We start from the raw sequence: 18,503 nt of genomic DNA on the forward strand, positions 1-18,503 counted from the left end.
GTGCGGTGGCGGGTCAGTCAGGCATTGCTGTGGCACTGAAACACGCACGCCGGACGGCGAAGCTCAGCCGGTGGTGATCCCATTGGTCTGTCGTCGCCGGGTAACGTGCGCCTTCTCGGCGGCCTGACCCCTCTGCTGTCGTGACATCGGCGACAGCGTGACGTTCACCAACGCATGTGTGCGTGCCACTTTGGGCTCACGGTGCGCTCTTTCTCGGTGGCATTCTCCTGCGCGGAGACGGGGTTTCTGTGTAGGTTTGATGTTCTTCATGCGGAGATTCGAGCCTTGCAGCGCGTGGTTATTTAACCTCCATTTTTAGTGTCCTGGTTTTCTTTCTGTCGGGTGCTTTTGCCGGGTGTGGGTGTTCAACCCCCGGCATTGCCCGCCTGCCCGTCACATCAAGGGCGTTTACAATGTGCTTCCTTCTTCGGTGCCGACCGTGGCTCTGTTCTGGAGCGTTCGTGTGCTCGTATGCGGGACGGTGGTCCCGTTTTCGCTTGAACCCTAAATTCACAGTACGTGCATTCGAACGGGGTGCATGCCGTCAGACCGCCATATCCCTGGCAACGCCTCCTAGTTGTCGGGGGAACTCTTGCTTGTGGAAGTGCCGAATATAAAACACGATTCCGGCTTGCCTTTCGTACGACGCCGTGCGGAAACTGCTTGAGAGTGTCTTTGGCCTAAGCTGTGCAGTCTGCAGCGGAGGTGCGATCGGCGTGCCGTCCCTCGCTCTCGTCCTCGCTCAAGTGGCGGGCGGTGGTTCCGGTGGGATTTCTGGCGGTTCCGACTCATCGGGAAAGCTGAATTCCCGCAGCGCCTGGGAGAACGCGTCATGCCCTGGGCGTCAACCATGTGCGCCACAACACCAGTGCAGCATCCGCAGTGCCTTCCGCACACCGGACAGTCTGCCGGGCGTCGGATCGTGGCGGGGTAAGGTCAGCGAGAGGAGGAGGCGCTTCCGTGCGAAGTTCTTTGCGTGTCTGCTGTGCGGCATCCGCGCCGCACCAACGGCATGTGCGTGGGATGGCGGGTTGCAGTGGTCGTAGCAGCCATCCGTATTGTGTGCAAAACTCCGCTGCGGAGGCGGGCCAGTGCAGCCTCTACCCCACGAGTGAGGGTGGCGTCCGTGCGCGTGGGTTCCCAGTCGCCTATTACGGTGGAGCGGCGAGCTTCTGGCTTGAGCTGTCGGGCACGAATAATACTTTAGGCCAATGCGACGATGCCGGTGCTCCATGTGCCTGTCAGCTGTGTGAAGTCGGACGCCTCCTTGGCTTATGCATCACATGCTTCGTTCTCGGATATGTCGCAGTGGCCAAAGACAAGCTGCATCCGTGTGCGCTACTCAGTGCTGCTGGCGAGAAAAAAGGGTACATCCACAATGTGAGTCGCCAGGCGATGCAGAACCGTCGACGTGTGCTCGCGTGCTTCCACGATTCGACGAGAAGGCGCATAAACGCACGCTGCCGTGGAAATAGCCTCGGTGAATATTGTACTCTCCGTGCTAACGCCGCACTCCTCTGTGTCTGCTGTGGTGCATGGACTTTGCAAAGCCGGAGGGAAATTTAAAAAAAAAAAGAAGAATTCCTTGTGCAGGCATCCCTCGTACCAGCGTGGCCAATCCGCGAGAATATTCCTTGCCTGTGGAATGCGGTGTGCCAAGTAAATCAAAGGCCGCGCCGTGAAGGGATGTGCAAATTGCCGGAATTGGCCGCCACACCTCCTGCACACACAAAAACTTGCAGGCCGTAACGGGCAACAAGTCCCAATGCCGCGTCATCCAAGGCTCCCACGCTCCACGCGCACACATGAGGAATCCTGCCATGGCAGTGGTGCGCTCGAGGATAAGTGTGGAACGTGATAGTTATGGCTTTGTCCGTCACTTCCACCGCTAAAAAGACATCAATCACCCCGTGCACTCGCCACAACGAAACAAGCCGGAATTACGACAATGCATCGTGCCTCAATACATAATCCCGCTCGAAGAAGTTCCTGGAAACCCGGAGCCCTGCTGCTCCTCTGTCGCCGCCTTGCTCCTGCAAAAATTAATGCCCCCTGCATGTAAATCCGCGGTAAGGCAATGCCGCAATTCACCACTAACAATGGGCGGCTCGTTGGATCCCTCTTCCATTGCACAAAATGGGCGCCGAGTTCCTCGCACGCAACTCCATGAAATTACAGTCCGGTACAACATGACATCAGCAGTAACAAGAGCGACAACTCAATACCCTTCCACACAGTCATCGTGGAACGGGAAAAACTCCTGAAAGCTCCCGCTCAAAATGAAAACAAATCGATAGAAACAACGACCAACAACACTGTGCTTTTGACGATGGCTGGCTGTGGGGCGCAGCAAATCCGTGGCTCCGCACCCTCCGTCATCAACCAACACCGCATAATTAATAACTCCAAGTGTTACACGTCACATGCCGGCGTGATCAATTTTGCCGATCGCACTCAATGCACGGTCGAGCAGGCTCAAGGCGTCTGAGCGGATGTCACCGGCCATGGGCTGCAACAACACCGCAGGTGGTCGGTACGACGACGCAACGGTGGTGCCTGAGGCGTACGACGATGACGTCGTGTCGTGGGGATTCTGCGTCCCTTCGTCGCCATGCTCGTCATCGCGCAGCAGCGCCTCCAGCACGCCACGCCGCGGCTCGCGCAGCTCCTGCCAGTGGCGGTCCTCCGCATACCACACAACGACGCCGTACACAGTGACCGCAAGCACCACAGTGGTCAGCAGCAGCGCGATCGCCGCGTACGCCTTCGCTCCGCCGTCGCTCGGCGCAATGTGGTTGGCCGCGCTCACCACGCACAGCGCCGCAAGGAGCACAAAGCTCGCCGTCTGCATCACCGTCAGGAAGACCGAGCGCATCATGTTCGTGAAGGCAACCACGCCCGCACCCGCAATCAGCACAGCCGCCATGCAGAAGTACTGGACGTGGCAGCCTCCCACGGGCGGGTGCACAGCCGCAATCAGGCACACCACACACAGCACCAACAGCTGGAACACGCACCAGTACACGTGGCTGCCCCTCATGTTCGTCAGCATACCGCCGTACATCCGTTGCTGCGCCGCGGGGTGCCAATACCCGACGGGGTACAGCAGGCGCTCATGCAGCGGCTTCCTCAAAAACTGCCAGTACCTCGTAAAGCTCGCGCCCGTGTGGCGGGCAATGAAGTAGCACACACCAGCAGGGAACGCCACACCGTACAGTATGCCAACGACACCAATCACGCGGTGCCACACGTGGGAGCCGTGCATCGCCAGTGCAAGCACGGAGTCGAATAAAATGCCGAGGTGCATCGCGTGCGCCACGACGTACGTCAGGCTCGGGAAGCGCATCGCCGCCCACGCACTCGCAGCGTCCACGCCGCGCCACCGCTGGAAGGCCGCCGTCACACCGCAGTGCACGCACCCGAACACAGCGGCCAGCAGCGCGTTGCCCACCACCATCCACAGCGGGTCAAGAGCAGCAAACACCGACAGGAAGTACGGCAGCGCAACTGTGCTCGCACGCTCCTGCGCCGAGGCGCATGGCATCCTCGCAAACACGCCGAGCGCCTGCATCTCCAGGATGGAGCCCAGCCCGCCGGTCACCACCACGGCAACAGCCGCCGCACCCGCAACAACGCCGGTGATCGCCGAGAGGGCGCTGGCAGCAGCGGGCAGCGTGTCAGAACTGATCGTGAAGGACCCAAGCAGCACGCCCCTGCAGCCGCCGGACACTGCCGCAGCGTCGCAGCGAATGACTATCGTCTCGTCGGCAGCAATGAAGTAACCGCGGTGCACGGGCACAGCCAGCTCCAGGACGGTGGACGGATTCGTCGCGTTGCGCACCCACGTCGCGTTGCTCAGCATCGCTCCCCACGGACCGCCAAACCCGCGAGGCTGCGCCGTCGAAACCGGCACGAAGCTCAGGTGCGTGCCGAGCTGCGGGTCGCGTGCCCAACGAAACGGCGGCGGCAGCGCCACCATCAGCAGCGTCGGGACGGCGCTCCCACCGCCGCAAATGTCATTCTGAGTCAGGCTCCCACCAGCCGCCGTCGTCGTCACGGCAAGCGTCGGGCACGCCACGTCGCTCCACCACAGCGTGCTGCTCACCGACGCCGTATGGGTCAACGTGGGCGGCAGTGCCACCGTCTCCGTCACTTGCAGCGTTTCCATAGGCCTGTACGGCGTCAGACTGTATTGCGTCGCGCTCAGACTCGGCATCCACGTTGAAGAGAGGCTGCGCGTCTCCGTCAGCGTCTCCGTGTGGCCCAGCAGCGGCTTGGCGGGCGTGCGGTTGCACCCGTCCACGCGCGGCAGGTACACCGGCAGGCAGTCGTGCCCGTACCCGCCCTCAGCACAGCGGCAGCGGCACGACCCCGACATCGCCCTCGTCGCAGCTGCAAAGCAGCGCACGTCGGCGTCGCACACGCCACACGCCACGGGGCGGAATTCCCCGATGATGCCGGCGGACCTGTAGCCCATCGGCCGCAGCGCCTGCCCGTTGAGCGTCAGGCACCCCACGACGAACTTCCCGCTGGCGCGCCCGAGCGCAACGGTACCGTCCATCACGACGGGCCCGCTGCCGGCGTTCCCGTGGAGCGTCAGCGTGCTCTGCACGAGATCCGCACGGCGGGGGTACGACGGCACAGACAGAAGCCTGCCGCTGATGCTGTTGCCGCGCACCGATAGCCACGACCCGGACGCAAACGACGCCAACCCCCGCAGCACCAGCAGCGCGCCATCGGTCAGCGCACCGACGTTGTCGCTCACCACGACGGCGGACGCGTTGGCCACCACACCGCTGCCGAACACCAACCCATGCGCAGCGTACACCTGGCTCCCCGACACACGCAGCACAGCGCCCCCCGACGCAACCACGCGCGCACTCGCGTACAACGCATATTCGCCACCGAACACAGCAGCGTCCACCGCGACACCGCCACCGAAAAGCTCCAGCACGGCGCCGTCCACCACCACCGTCCGCCCACCAGTCAGCACGGTCACGAGGGCAACGCCGAACACAACCAGCACGGACCGCACAAGCCGCAGGCCCGACAGCACAAGCACCGGTGCGTACGGCGAGGACTGCGAGCCGGGAAGATACACAAGCGGCGTCGGCCTCGCGGCAACCAGCAGGGAGTCCGTCACCGTCAGCACGGACCCCGCGGGGAACGTGCCGGTCAGCACAAGCGCACCGTTCAGCGCCTCCACATCGCACACCGACAGCTCCACCGGCCCGCTCTCGTCGCCCCCCGCCGACACCGCACCGCACAACGATCCACCGCCCATCACGTACAGCACGGCACCGTTCAGCAGCGACACGTTCTGCACAACGATCCGCACGCCGTCCCGCGCCATCCACGGCACGTAGAGCACCGGACTCACGCCGTCCAGCACAACGTGGCGCAGCGTCACCTCGCTCGCGCCGGCAGGCACAACGAACACCGACTGCACTGTCACGCCCTCGCGGAAGAACGCTCTCGACGCAGTGCCCGCAGCGGGCGGCAGCGCGGGAGCTCCCACAGGCACGCATGCCTCGCCGTACCCGCCGCTGCCGCACGCGCAAAAGCACACACCGTTCCTCATGCTCGCAGACGCCGTCCCGGGCGCGTAGCAGTGCGTGTCCCTGTCGCAGTCGTCGCACCCAGCAACGTCGATGCGCCCAGCGTCGCCAAAACCAGCCGCTGCGTACTCCTCCGACGTCGACAGGACACGTCCACCAGCGTCGTTGCACGCCACCCTCAAATGCGCCCCAGCCGAGAGCGCCAGGCTCAGCGACACCATCCGTGGCAGCAGCGCTCGGTTGCGCACAAAGCTCAGCGTGCTCTCAGCAGCGGTCACGGCTCCAGCGGCGTAGAGCATCTCCCTCGAGACGCCGTCGTGTACGTTGCCCTTCGCCAGCAGCATCGACCCGCCACCCAGGCCCACCGTCGAATAAAACGCCACCGCGTGGTCCTCCGTCGACAAGAATTCGCTCCGCAAAAACGCCACAGCGGAGCCCGACACGCTCACAGCCCCACGCACAGACACCGCGTGCTTGCACAGCAGGAAGTCGCTGTCAACAAACGCCACCACGGAGCCGCCACTGGCCGCAACACCGCCCTCCACCGACACGCACAGCCCCAGCGCCGTCTGCACCGACAGCCCGTCCACGTACAGCGCTCCGCGCGACGACAGCGCCACGCCGCCAACAACCAACACGCCAACAGCGTCGCCGAACACAGCCGCCACATGCGTGCGCGCAATGGTCAGCACGCTCCCAGTCAGATTCACGTTGTGCAACACAAGACACGCGGAGGCGTCGCCAAGGCCGTAGGCGCCGCGGTACGCAACACGCTTCTCTGCAATCAGCACCGAGTCCACCACAGTGACGCGCGAGCCCGACGGGTATCGGTTCGACACCAGCACGCCGCCGCCGGAGCGCGACTCAAGACCGCTGATCAACACATCGGCGCGCTCGCCAGCAGGCGGGTCGGACCGCCACCCAACAACGTACAGGCTCGCTCCGTCCACAAACGTGCAGTTCGCCAGCGTCACGTTGCGCACGCTCCCCGACATCGAAGCCACGTCCACCACGACGTCCGCCGCAAAGGTCACGCCAACGTAGCACGCCACCGACGTCCCGAAGCCGGCGCTCACCTCCTCATCCACGTGCACGTCACGCACGCACAAATCAGCGCCGTCGGTGCTCGGTGGCTCGGCGACAGCGACGGGCAGGCACGCATCGCCATGGCCGTCCTCAGCGCACGTGCAGGCGCAGCCATCACTCGAGGCCGTCGTCGTGTAAGCGGGGAAGCACGACGCCGCGAGAGTGCATGGGTCGCTGCAGGTCAGGATGGTGGCGTTGTACACGGACGGGATGCTGTATTTCGCCCCCTCCTCGCCGTTCACAGTGTTGCACGCGGCCACAATCGCTCCGTTTGTGAGATCGCGGGACCTTTTGGGTATCCGCAGCACTGTCGGCGTGACCGTGCTGGACATGAGTTGGTTGCCGGACACAGACACCATGGAGTCGCGGAGACTCACCGTTGGGCTTATGTAGGCAAAGGCTTCCGATGGGGATTCACGGCAGAGGTTGCCGCTCAACTGCAGCCAGGAGTTGTAGTAGATTTGGAAACTGGATCCTAGGAGAAACACAGCCAAGCCTCCCCGCATCTCGTTGCCCTGAAACACAACCGCTGACTGAGACTCCACACGTGAGGCCCAAAGAAGTAGCATGAAGTACTTTAACCCTCCCACCACAACGTTGCCTCGGATCACCACGGCAGAGTCGTTCAGTACACTCAGCGATGAGGACCGTCTAGACCCTTCAAGATGTATCAGCGTGCTGTCACCGCCGTACATATGAAACGTGTTGCCTATCACCGCAAACACGGAGTGCCACGACACCCTCAGCGCAGATCCCACAAAGTAAATGGCGCTTAACGATACCCTCACGCTCTGAAACACATTGCCACTGAACACCACCGCGGAGTCGTTGCTGATCGCCAGCTCATTCATCGCGACACACGACGGGCTGCCAATGTCCAAGCCCGACCGACAGATCAGCCTCGTGACCGTAAAGCGGTTCCCGCTGACCGTGATGTTCGTGTGCGGTGGAAACACACCCTCCGGGCTGAGCAGCGCGTCACTAAATGTGTTGCCGGTGACGACGATGTTCAGCGACCCCACAGCGGCATGTGCGTTGCCCAACAGCACCAGCACGGCGCCGTCCCTCCAAGTGCATCCATCGAACGTGACGTTCGCCACGTCGCCCATCATCGCCCCTATCAGCACCGTCAGGCTCATGCCGCCCCCGCTGAACGTCACATTGCGGTAGCACAGCCACGACAGCCCGCCGCCCACGGCCTGCGCAACCTCGGGGTACACCATGTGGCTGATGCACTCACCAACCGGCGGCGGTGGCGGCGTGGGTGTTGCTGGCAGCGGCGGCGGCGGTGGCGGTGGCGGGCCAGCAGGCACAGGCGCCGGGACGCACTCATCGCCGTGCCCTTCAGCAGCGCACTGGCACTTGCAGCCAATGACAGCCGTCGTCAGCGCGGCGAAGCAGTCGCCGTCCTTCGTGCACTCCCCGCACGCGGCAACCGTCGTCACGTTGGTGATGCCGTGGAGCGCCAGTTCAGCCGCCGTCGTCACCTTCCGTCCCGCGACCGTCAGGCACCCAGCAACGAACCGGTAGCCGGCGTCAGCCTGCGATAGCAGAGGCCTCGACAACCCCGTCGAGCCCATCGTGCAGCCCGTCAGCGTCACCACACTGCTGCCGTCGATGTTCACAAAAGCGGACTCAGTGTCGCATAACATCGCTCCCAAACCCACGTCGTTGTCACGCCAATCCAACCAGCTTGACTCCTGGACGGTCCACGAGTCGTCTGCAAAGATGGCGTAGCACACAGAGCCGCTGTTCCCCACCACGCGCAACACACTGTGATCCAACACGCTGAAGTCTTGGTACTGAAGCAGGAAGCTTGTTCCGGAGGACATTGCATTGTTGAGCAGTGCAAAAACAGAGTGATCACTCACAACGAGACCGTACACGTGGAACAGGTGTGTGTATCCATCGAAGCTGCAGTACCGCGTGTACAGCGAGCTGCCACGCACCAGCGTCAAAGTCCCGGTCGAGTAAAAACCAAACAAACCGTAACTCAATGCATTCGCCTTGACGTTGCCGAGCAACAAAGAGGAAGCACTCAACAAGACTTCCCGCAGCACCACCACGCTCAGCTTGTTAATCCCATTTTCCAAAGTCTGGACTGCGGAAGACTGCACCGCATCAATCTCCGTGATGGCGATGTCGCAGTGCTGCGGAAGGGCACCCATAAAAACAACGACGGAGGACCGCATCACCGTCCGGCCCACGCGGATCAGGACACCGGCTGACTCGGTCGCCTCAGCACCCCCAACAAACTGCAGCGCGGCTCCCTCACGGAATGTGCACCCGGTGAGCGTGATGTTGATGGGGAGATGCAGCGGCATACTGTCGAAAAAAAACTTCAGCACAGCACCCACGCCGCTGAATGTCACGCCCACGTAGCAGTGGTGCGTCTTCCACATGTTCAGCGTGAGGCTCGTCAGCGTCTGGTTCACCACGCAGCTCGTGTCGCCGTCGACGGCTCTCTCCGCCACGGGCGGCACAACCGCGTCGGGCACCTCGAAGGGAAGACACGACGCACCATGCCATCCGTCCTTGCAGCTGCACGAGCACGAGCCGCGCTCCACCAACTCCGTCCCGGGCAGGTAGCACGCCGCGTCGTCGTTGCACGTGCCGCACCTAAACACCACCACTTCCCCAGGAAACACACCGGCGTACGACAGCTCCTCACCGCCCTGCAGGTTGCACCCAACGACCAACCGCGCGGGTGACGCCACGACAATGCTCGACAGAGCCAGATCAGCAAAGGAATAACTATCGTCCACCTGACGGTTGTGTGCAAGCGCCACGGTGGTGCCTCTGCCCGACAGACGAATTTTGTGCTGGGAATACGGAATAGTTAATACCGAAGCTGCGCTCACGTTGTTGCCCGTCACACGCCACTGCGCACCACCCTGGAAAGTCAAAGAGCCAGACAAATACAACAGCGCAGAATTCAAACCCCCCGCTCTGCCAATAAAGGTGCAGTCCGCCACTCTCAGCAGCCCCGAAGAGCCCACGGCAGTATCCTCAAAAAGACAAATGCCAATGGCCGCGCTCATCGTGTTGTTCTCAACGTCAAGGTAGCCACCGTTCTTCACATCAACAGCGTAAACATAAACAGATGCTTCCATACCCTCATCCTTCTCCGCTGTGCCCAGCGTATTTCCCTTCACAATGATCCCGCCACCACCAACAAGAACATCATTGGCAAAATAAACCGCGTAACTACTCCCTTCGATGCGGTTGTCGAGTAGCAGCAGCGTCAAATTCTCACTGGGATAAAAATTCAAAAACAAAATGGCGTGGCTCCACGTCGTCACAATTGCACTGCCAACCACCAGTATCTGGGAACTCGCGCCAAAATCACCCTCAAACTCCAACGCACCAGAATCCAGCATCGAAGACGTCACGTTCACGTGCACGCGCGCACCACTCCCCTTGACCGACAGGCCCATGAGGACGCACTGCAGCAGCGTGACGTTGGGTGTCTGCTCTGGTGCGTCAAAACGCGACAGGTCCAACACGATCGCGGCGGTGAAGGTCACGTTGACAAGGCACAGACCACGCACACCGGGATCAGGATTATCCACGGAGCTGATGCTGCCACCGTGCACGCAGCGGACCTCCGTGTCCTTCGCGTCGAGGAGCGGGAGCGGTCCAAGGCCGTCCGGAACCGCAGCTGGCAGACACGTGTCGCCGTGGCCGCCAGCAGCGCACACACACTCACAGCCGCTGATGCTGCTCGTCCTCGCTGCAAAGCACACGGCGTCCACCGTGCAAACGCCACAGTCCAACACCGTCACAGGTGCTCCAATATTCAGGTCGTACTGGTAATCCGTCACAGGAGAGCCCCTTGCCTTGTTGCACACGCCGTAGATGATCGGGCGCGAGTCGGATGGTTGTGACCAATCGTTTGTCATGTGTGCTTGAGTCGACGAGTACGAGCCGTGCGTGAGTTTGTTGTCAAGTATCGACCACACACTCCGATCGCGGAAAGCCACGCCGTAGTAGTTATTCACGTGCACGACGTAGGCCGTGCGAAACTCGTTGCCGCGGTGCACCAGCCAGCTGCCGCCGGTCACAGTCAACGTGGCTGCCATGAGCATGGCAAAGCTGAGACGGAAAGTGTTGGACACGATCTGCAGCACGCTGCCGCCAGCCACCGCTACATTCCTGAACCCACACGCGCCGTTATAGTATTCGGTGCTCGGCACACTCCACGAGCTGTTCTGTATGGAGAACACGGAGCCGCCGCTGACACGCAGGTCCGACGCAAGACCGTGCATCACTTGCGTCCGCGACACGACAGCACAGTTGTCCATGTAAAAGACGCTGGACAGGTCGGCGACAAGGCTGCGCTCCACGAGGATCGCAGCGCACGAGGCACCGCCACACGCCAGCATCGACCGTGTCACGACAAACCGCGCCGACAGAAGCCGGACACCATCCAGGACAAGCGCGGAGCCGTACCGGTATCCCGCACGGCCATGGGTCGTCGGCACATACCGCGACCCGCCAACCGTCGCGCGCAGCGTGAGTCGCCAGCAGCACACTCGAGTTCGGCGGCATCGCGCCATGCAGCACGACCGTTCCCTCCCAGCGACGTCACATTCGTCATGTTGACGAGGGCGTGAGGCATCGAGAGCGCCGTGCTCTCGCTGAGGCCGCCAATCCGCAGCTGTGCGCCGCCCGCAAGCACGCAGTGGCGCAGCGTCACGTTCAGCGCGTCAGCGAACGCGTCCATCAAGCGCAGGTCCACCGTCACAGTCATCGGCCCTCTGAACACCACCAAGTCGAAGCACGCCGTCGCCCGCCCGCCGCCAACCGTCACGGACTCCGTCAGCGTCACGCCACTCACGCAGTCCCGCGAACCACCACCGGCCCTCGCAGGCGGCACGTCGAACGGCAGGCACGCCTCGCCCACACCGCCGGCACGGCAGCCGCACACGCAGTCGGAGAACGAAGCCGTCAGCGCATCGAAGCACGCCAGCGCAGCCACACAGCCGTCGCACGGCACCACGCTCACGGAGGGCAGGCCGGCCATGCGGTAGTCGCCGCTGCTCCGCAGCACCCGGCCGCCGGCACGGTTGCACTGCACCGACACGACGCCGCTCGTGATCGCCGGCCCGGAGACAAGCGTCGCGCCGGCGGCAGTGCAGCGCGCAATCGACACGGTGCCGCCGCTCAGCGTCACACCCGACAGCGACGCCACAGACGACGCCTCGCCCACCGCCCACACGTCGTGCAGGTCCAGCCACCCGCCGCCACCCACCGTCCCACCGTCGCAGCGCACCAGCGAGGACGCGGCAGACCCCTCGACGCCCACGAAGCGCAGCACCGAGTCAGACACCGCGAGGCGCTCGCCAAGCGCAAGGCCGCCGCCGCTGCCCACAACCGACACGTTCGTCACGGAGAACACCGAGTGGCTCCGCAGACTGAGACGCGACGAGGACGCCACACGCATCGCGGAAGCGGTCGGACCGCCCGACGCCTCCAGCAACACGCCGTCAAGCACCACCGCGCTCGACAGCAGGTCCACGCCGCCAACGTGCACCGCAGACCCGCCCGCGTGCAACGACCTCAGCACAGTGTTGCTCACACGCAGCTGCGTCCGCAACAGCGACGTCGCGTGCAGCACAAGCGGCGACGCCACCGCGTCCGTCAGCCCGCTCAGCTGCGAGTAGCGCATCGGTCCCGCCGTCACAATCGTCGAGTCACGGACCGTCACGTTCGTGTGTGCCGGCAGGTTGTGCACAAACAAAAGCGAGCAGTAGCTCCCGGACAGCCCGCTCACGCTCACCTCCAGGCTCCGGTCACTCGCAGGCTCGCCGCTGTAGCCCCGCACGTAGAGCTGCGCACCGCCGTCACACACGCAGTTCCTCAATTCAATGCGCAGTACGCCGGGAAGCATCGCCGGCACGTCGAACACCACAGCCACGCCGTTCGTGATGGACACGCCGTCCATCAGCACCGTGTCCACGGCGCGGCCAACCGTGATGGCTCTGTCCACCGTGCCGCCCCGCAGTCGCAACACCACCGCATGCACCGCGGGCATCCACGCAGCAGCAGCAGCCAGCACCAACACCAAAAACAGCACCGCACGCACAGCCGCAATGGCCCTGTGCCGCACACGGTGCCGGCTGCGCGGACACGCACCCACCGCAGACCGCATCCTCCAACCCACACAGGTATCAACAAAGCTTTCTTAGTCTATCGCTCTCGCCCAGTCGACCGTAACTCCTGCTTCGCAAATCCCTTTCCCACAAATGGCGAATCCAGTGACACAATTCCGCCAGATCGTTAACCCACTACTGCTAGTCCTAATACTGCAAGTAACCCCTAATAGCTTGAAACGATATTTGCACTGGTCAAACCAAACTACCTCTGTCTGCTCGGTCGGAGAAGAAAAAGACAGAAACAACAGTCACTAAACACAGTGGCACGCAGAGGCATCCGGCCACAGAAAATCCCCACCAAAGCGCAGCCACCGACAAAAAGAAGCACAGACGTCACAATCACGCAGTGACGCCATCGCCCTCCCACCGCCCACGCAGTCCCGCACAGCCACCATGCAGAGTGGTGGGATCCCGGCGAAAAGACGCATGACCATTGCCGCCGCTCCTGTTACCCAATGGCCACATCACAGAGCAGTCCCGATGCAGTGAAAAACACACAAAACAGCCGAGACGGACCCGAATGGCAGCGTTGCAACCGCCAGCCATCGAGCGTGTCAAAGAATAAAGTGTTGACGCGGAAGAGGAGTGGAGGATTCGCCAGTTGCCAGCAGTCAAAGCGTCGTTTCTCGCTCACGTGGGTCGGCATTGCACAACAAGCAGCGGCACCATCAGCGCACACGACACACACGAAAAGTACGAATAAAGAAGTGCGGCGGCGGCACTCAGACGCGGGGAAAAGAGTCCACACCGATTGCACAGTCCGATTGGCTAACAGACATCCGGATGGTGGTCGCGACGCTGCTCTGCGGTGCTTGTGGAGTGTGACTGCAGGAGACTGGGGAATGGAGGGAAGGTAGAGAGGGTCGGTGCGGCCCTCATCCATCTCGGTTGGATGTGACACCGGTAACGTCATCTCGTCAGATTGCCCGCAGCAAAGACCGTCGCCGTCAGCGGCGGCCGGTGTCTTCCCTCTCCCACTGGGGCGCCACTTCACCGACGCAATCGCTTGTCTCCTTCCCCACCAACAAAACGAGGGAGCAACCGCGGGAGATGCGACACGTGCGACGAACACGCGGCCGCAGAGTCCCATTGCTGTCGCCATGACCAAACAAGACTGGCTGCAGGGAGCAAAAAAAAGGGCAAACACCTCACCAAACGCTTTAGCATCACGTGAAAGTACAGCAACCGACACAAAAGGCGAAACGCCGTGAAGCAGGCACCAAAACCAAAGCTCCTCCAACAAATTCATCGTGAAGCAAAAGAAAAAAAACAAGCCACACAAACCGAAAAAAAAAATTCCGGTGCAGAGACAATAAATAGTTGTGGTGCGCAGCAGCCGTAGCATCGCACCCTTCCCTCATCAAACAGCACCGCACCACAACGCAGCGTAACGACAGCGTGCAATGACGACGATTGAGTAGCACGCAAAGCGGCATAAACGTTTCCTCCTATAATTGCTCACATTTATGCTCTCAGTATGTACTGCCAACGACACGGGGAAGGACACGGAAGGGGACTGTCCTGTCCATCCTCCTTCCGCCCACAACAGACCCTCCCCATCCTCCTCCTCGCCACGCCCTGGGTGCCGCGAAACGCCGTCAGGCAAAACCATGTGTACGGAAGTCCCCAATGAGCGGGGCGGGGCTGGCAGCCACCCACACTCACTCCCCGCACACATCCTCTCCCACAACCTTCCCACACACAAAAGGGCAAAGAAGTGGAAAAGAAAAGCCCGCCGCACAACGCACGCAGAGGCACCGCCATCCACGTCGCGCCGCAAGATAGAGACATGCGCACAGCGCACCCACGGCGGTAACGAGAGGGACGGAGCGCATACAGGTCCACGGCACTGTCCTTTACTTCTCTCTGCCCCGACGGATAGGCATTACGCCTCACAGCAGGTTGTGGCGGGTGGCGCCATACACTCACAGTGAGGCACGGCGCACACCATCCGCTCTCCTCCAAGTGCACTCAACAGGCCGGGGCACGGCGTCCAGCCAATCGATTGACATCGCAGAGGCGAACACAAACAATCGTCGTCGCGGAACATCGGTGCCTCTAGCGGGGGGAAAAAAAAAGAGGCAATAGGGGCATGTCAACAGCACGGCCAGCAGAGGGACAAGAAAAGAGACACAAGGACAAAAAGTGGCAGTGGACATGGCACAGAGGAAAAAAAGTCCGCAGTGATTTAAAAAAAAAAGAAAAAAGAAACAAAAGGGTAGGAGTTCAGAAAAACTCCCAAAAATATAAAAAAGAAAAAAAATTTGATTCGGCAGGACCTTCACTTCATGTGCCGGTTCAGCACAAGACGACCGTGTGTTCTGTACAAATATTACCTGCACCAAAACGAAAAAAAAAAATTGAAAAAAAGAAAGTAAAACAAAAAAATGAAATTGTACTGTTCCACCAGCCCACACAACATCCCCCACTTTTATTGCGGCATCCGGCCTTTTCTTCCAATCCTCCTTTCGTGCAATCCGTGGGGCGCACAGCCGCAGGGCCGGCACCGCGTGTGGTCAACAAACAACAAAACAAGAGGGGGAAACAAATCACTCATAACAGTGTGCAGCAACCAAACATTTAAAAAAAGAAAAAAAGAATTACCGAGTATTACAACAAAACACTAAAAGAAAAATAGAAAAAAAAGAAAAAAAAGAAGAACCCGCGGGGAATGCGCCACACAATCCCCGTGAGGAGTCGCAATGTCACATTCTTCGGCTCACAAGACTGCCACGAGTGCACACAGTCCCAGAAGAAGCAGCAACACCCGAGACACGCACACACGCGCAGTGCTGTCACCACGTAAATCATGCAGGATCAATTTCGCGTCGGTGATCAGGGCGAGGCGGTCCTCTGAACTCATACTGCCACCGGATGCTGAGTGACTGGTTTCTGGAACGGAAGTGTCATTTTTAGCGGCAGTGCGTGGACTCAATCCGTCCGTAACATTCTCAGCACTCGATTCACTGCCCGCAAGAACACGGACAGACTGAGAGTTAGTCGGCTGTGCAATTCGAGGATCTTCAACGTCCGCCAGGGAAGTCGTCAGCTGTGTGGCCTTCTGCTTTTCTTCCCCCGTCGCTGTGAATTTCACCGCAGTGTCCAGTTCTTCGGCAGCCGGATGTCGAATAGGAACTGTCCTGGCGTTGAGGTTTCTGAGATCATCACGATACAGTATGCGGTTGTACAGAAGGACATCAGCCACCGTCACAGGGGTGTTCCCTTCATCTTCCTTATTGCCCGCACCAAAAAAGAAGTGTGAGATCCTGTGTGGACCAAACTGATCAGTGTTACGGTGCTTAGCCATTTCTTTTTCATCCGTCTCGTATATTCTTCTCCCATTAGCGTCCACAAACCATTCATCATCGTTATCCTTTCGCACCGTCACTCGAATTGCCGTGTTTGTTTCCCAATTGCCAACATCACCAGACGGCTTCACCAAAAACTCCATCTTGTGAAGTGTGAGGTTCCAATTTCTTTCACTCGTGTACGACAGCTGAAAGAGCACCGTGCTGGCCGTGTCGTTCAGCCTCGCACCAATCAAAGGAATGGGGATGCTGCCTGCCTTCGGCACCTCGTGGATGGTCACCGTCGCCGAAAGAGTGAACTCGTTGTTTGTAAAGTAGTACGGCACAGTCTGCCCCATGTCGCCAACAGGCCACTTCGCCTCTGATCCCTTGAGCGTCACACCGCTCTCCGTGCTGGTCACTCCGCCCCCCACTGTGGCATTCACACCGAGGTACTCGTCCTTCCATGCAGTCCCGTCCAATTTGCTGGACAAAAAACCAACAAGCCCTTCAGTGGGAACTCCCAGGGCGTCGTCCAATTCTTTCCATGTCTTCACCGCAGACTTTATCCGCTCCAGCTGCTCGGTCAGGCGCATGGCGACAAGACTGTATTGCCCGTCAGCATTCCTCTTCTCGTACAGTAAAATCAGCTCATCCTCACTTTTCACCAGCAGAGAACTGGCGGCAGCGTCATCACCCTCACGGGATATCGGCCCAACATCATGCACACGTATATTGTCCGATACCCAAAGATGAAGCCGACCTTCTCCATTGTCCTCCTTCGGATACACCGGCGCGGTGATGAGCATCACCTCCTTTCCCTCAATGGTTGCATTGGTGAATCCACTCTGGACGCCGTACCCTGTTCGATTGTGTGAGTTGCCCCACACACGATTAATTGGCTCACCCAACGTATACCAACTGACTCCATTCTCAGTGGACATGTAAACGTCATAGTAGCCTCCAGCACAATGAGCCATCATGAAGAGTCTTTCGTCGTCCTCGTCTTCATTTCCACTTCGCCAGGGTTGGATCCCTGCAGCCGTTACCAGTCGTCGTCGATGAAAGCTCCCATTTGTTCTCCGACTTGGAGAAATGCATAGACAGCAAAACGCTCTTTCCATCCTTGCCTTTGGCCTGCATGGGAAACACAAGCGAGCCGTCACCCATCACAGCACCCGATCCTCCACCGCCAACTAACTCGGTCAAGGAAACAGATTCTCCTTTGGGTTCAGGCCTCACCACATGTGTCTCATTCCATCTGATTTTCTTCTTTCCACCCTCATCAGAGACAGTTCCCTTCACGAGTAAAAGACCCCGCTCATTCTTAACTTCATCCTGTGGCTTTGTACGGCTTTGGTTTCCCAGGAGCATGTAGACGCTGTCCTCAATTACAACTGTCGTTGGTCGCAACAATTCCGTTGTCCCAAAATTATTCGCGGCGGTGTCCCCAATTTGCATGCAAAACAAACTTATATCCGACGTCGAAATATCCATTGAGCCATCACTTATATTCAGGTGCTTTGACACAATCCCAGGACAGCTGCCGGCTCCATCCTTCTCCCCACACTGCGCCTCAGCAACGGCAAATACATCATCACCCACTTTAACGAGGCCAGGAACACGGAGCGAGGTGATTTTGCCGCCAGCCTCGTTAAACTCCTTACAATTAGCAAATGATATCGGCGTCGTCCCCTTAAACGGATCAATGGTATTCCTTGTTTTGCCCTCAGCGACTGCAGCCCAACCGGTACCACAGCACATCAACAAAACAAGTAGAAGCACCGCGGAATAGAAGTGAAGCCAGGACATGTGGGGCCTCTGCGGCTCACTCTCTCTTCCTTCCCTCCTCCTTCCGCTGGATCCGGTCACGCGGCGACGGTTGTGTGTGCGGGGTGCCTTCACAGCAGCAACACGTGAGAGCATATAAATATGTGTGTGTGCTGTTGTTCCTTTCAGTGCCTCCGAATTTCACAGCAGCGATTAGCGCTTGGTTGCTTTCTTTCCTAGCGTGTCTGTGTGCAAGAAATGGAAAGAAAACAACAGCGACAATACACCAGAAAAGTCAGTGAGAATCAGAGCAGAGCACCCACGAAAAGAGCGGGGCACGAGACAATCCGGAAGGAACAGCACGGAAAACAATTGCACACAGAAAACAGCAACAACACGACGGAAGCCAACACACACGCACACACACATACACATGGACGCGGAGTTTTATTATTCGGCGACACCATTCAAAGTCCTGCCAAAACAGTCCGCAAGTGATACAGTGATCGGTCACACGCTCCCGGTGCACCGCCGCGGCAACGACGCGGACACAAACGGAATTATGCGCACAAACGTGGGCGGCACCAATTCACAGCACAGTCACACGACACACGCTCTCTCGGTCCATCCCACGTCCCGCCTCA

General features: G+C 59.9%; 1 non-coding gene and 2 pseudogenes across 1 annotated transcript, besides 5 other annotated features; all 3 read right to left on the reverse strand.

Annotated features, from left to right (window-relative positions):
• Positions 1 to 18,503: part of a sequence feature (areas not merged during assembly with more than two copies in the genome that could not be assigned to a particular haplotype) that runs on past the window's edge.
• Tc00.1047053506331.174 lies at positions 2,420 to 12,799 on the reverse strand (annotated as a pseudogene).
• Positions 7,889 to 7,945: a microsatellite.
• Positions 13,401 to 13,471, reverse strand: Tc00.1047053506331.184. The gene has a single exon (XR_008255339.1). It is a non-coding gene; the product is annotated as a C/D small nucleolar RNA (snoRNA), TB8C3C3 (small nucleolar RNA).
• Positions 14,993 to 15,065: a sequence feature (A-rich).
• Positions 15,146 to 15,195: a sequence feature (A-rich).
• Positions 15,385 to 15,463: a sequence feature (A-rich).
• Tc00.1047053506331.200 lies at positions 15,522 to 18,017 on the reverse strand (annotated as a pseudogene).

This window comes from Trypanosoma cruzi, assembly GCF_000209065.1.
Source record: "Trypanosoma cruzi strain CL Brener chromosome Unknown tcruzi_1047053506331, whole genome shotgun sequence".
In the NCBI taxonomy this organism is placed as follows: Eukaryota; Euglenozoa; class Kinetoplastea; order Trypanosomatida; family Trypanosomatidae; genus Trypanosoma; species Trypanosoma cruzi.